This window comes from Balaenoptera acutorostrata, chromosome 9 (assembly GCF_949987535.1).
Source record: "Balaenoptera acutorostrata chromosome 9, mBalAcu1.1, whole genome shotgun sequence".
In the NCBI taxonomy this organism is placed as follows: domain Eukaryota; kingdom Metazoa; phylum Chordata; class Mammalia; order Artiodactyla; family Balaenopteridae; genus Balaenoptera; species Balaenoptera acutorostrata.
This window is the reverse complement of record NC_080072.1, coordinates 55,863,332-55,865,839: the sequence shown is the minus strand read 5'-3', so window position 1 is coordinate 55,865,839 and position 2,508 is coordinate 55,863,332.

The window sequence follows — 2,508 nt, the reverse complement described above, 5'->3', positions numbered from 1 at the left end:
CACCACGTTATCTACAGGGCATCCCTTTTTACATGGCCCTGGCATCTTTCTTCAGTCTTGGGGTAACAGGGCCAAGACTGTGTGGACACCAGAGATTGGCAGTAAGTAGCAAAATGAAAAAGCTGTATGATGACATATTCTTATTGCTCACAAAGCTGAGCAATAAGAATATGTAATTGTATCAGTGATCAAAGCTGCCCCCCAAAACTGTGCTCACAGTCAACAGCAGGAAGGGGCAAAAAGAAATGGAAACAGATAATGTGTGAGTGGGTTATCTCTTTCTCCTATTTTTGAGGTTTCTGTTCTTATCACTGTATTATTTGCACAATAAAAAACCAATTTACGGGGCTTCCCTGGTGGCGCAGTGGTTGAGAGTCTGCCTGCTAATGCAGGGGACACGGGTTCGAGCCCTGTTCTGGGAAGATCCCACATGCCGCGGAGCAGCTAGGCCCGTGAGCCACAACTACTGAGCCTGCGCGTCTGAAGCCTGTGCTCTGCAACAAGAGAGGCCGCGATAGTGAGAGGCCTGCGCACCGCGATGAAGAGTGGCCCCTGCTTGCCGCAACTAGAGAAAGCCCTCGCACAGAAATGAAGACCCAACACAGCCAAAAATAAATAAATTAAAAAAAAAAAAACGATTTACAATGAAAAATGGAAACATGGAGAAAATATGAGTCCCTGGGGTGGCCCATGGCCATGCCTTGAGCCCAGCTGCAGCTCCTGGCCTTCCAAAACCATTCTGACAGCAGCATACATAAAGAAGAAGTTGGCTTCTTCTGAACAAAGGAGGAAAGGAGAGAAATGTAGTGTGTGACCCATGCCAAGAGGCCTCAGGTCCTTGCCATCATGCTTCAGATGTTGGTGTCATGGCTGCATCTATGTGACCCTCTCACCTGGGCCGGGGATGTATGGCTGTGACCAGAGCTTCCCAGTCCAGGCCACTTTGTATCTGATGGTCGTTGCTGTTCCCCATTCATTTTTGTTGTTGGCTCTCCCACCTGGGGCTTGGGTTTGGCCTTGCTGGAGGAAGAGCCAGTACAGGATTCTCTCTGATTGAGGGACAGAGGCCAAGGTAACCTCAGCCAGCAAAGACAACAGTGAAATAGCAACATCCATGCCTGGGTTTCAGAGCTGGGGCCTAGCGACTCTTCTTTTGTTCATGCTCACACTTCCTATCTGGCTCAGTTTTACTCTGTCGTCTAGATCACCATTCCTTTCAGGATTCCATGCACTTGCCCACGCTGTTCCTTCAGTCTAGAGCACCCTTTCTGGTGCTTCCTGACAGAGCTAAACCCTGCTCATCCTTTAATACCACGTCCTTGATGAAACTTTTCCCAGTCTCCTTTTGGGGAATGAATCATTCCCTCCTCTGACTCACACAGAACTTGATTTGTATCTTTCCTATGGCAATTGTATTTTTCTGCAGTATGTTATAGTTATTTGTGTCCATGTCTGTTTCTCCCACTGAATGGCGAGCTTCTCAGTGTGGCCAAGGAGCATGTCTTATCCAACTCTGATTCCCCACACAGCGTGGCCAACGCCTGGTATATGGTAGGTGCTCAATCAAAGTGTGGAATGACATTAAATTACAACGACTGAGTTCTTTGTCTTCCTGTGTCATGGATTCTCTGGGAAAGCTGTTGAGATTGTAGGCAGATGACCAATTGGTTTCATATCCCTTTCTTTCCAGTGCATTTTGAAAGGGGCTGGAAGAGGAAGAGAGTTAAAGCTATCTGTGGATCCATATTGCAGAGATTTCAGCCAGGGGTCCTTGGAGAGGGTAGTAATATGAATAATAACTAACGTGTGCAGGGACTCTTATACTTTCACACCCATTAACTCTGCTGGGTCTCACAAGGACTGTAGGATGTAGGCTGGGTAGGCAATATCTGGCTTGTCCCAATGTTACAGCTGAGGAACCCAAGGCTCAGAAAAATGAAGTGATTTGCTCAAGATTACATCAACTCAAAGGAGAGCTGGGACTCAGACCCAGACCTGTTGACTTCAAATCACACGCTCTTGGGATTGCAGAGGCGACAAAGACACAGACTCTCTTCCTCTTGATAAATGTTTGCAGAATGAAGGAAGGAAACCCACAGTTTAACCCTTGAGGAGGTGTACCTGCATCAGACCCCAGTTGTTATCCTTACACATGTTTATTTGCTCATCTAGGGGTTTAGCTCCTCAAAGGTAGGATCCATGCCTTCTCCTTTATTTCTCTCCCCACAGCTCAGGCCTTTGGCAGGCGCCTCACTTTTGCTGGCTCTTGGCTTCCATGTCTATAAAACGAGGAGGCTGAGCTAGAAGTTTAAGTCGGGTCACATCCCCACCAGCGCCCAGCACAGAGCCTGGCCCACAGTTTCCATCACCCTCCCCGTGGATGACTCTCAGCTCCAACACTAGAGGCCTCCAGGACTCCAGCTGACATGATGGAGTGTGTACCCTGCACGTCGCAGCCTCTTCCCAGGCTGGCTTTGGAAACCGAGCCTCCTCCAGAGAGCAGGACTG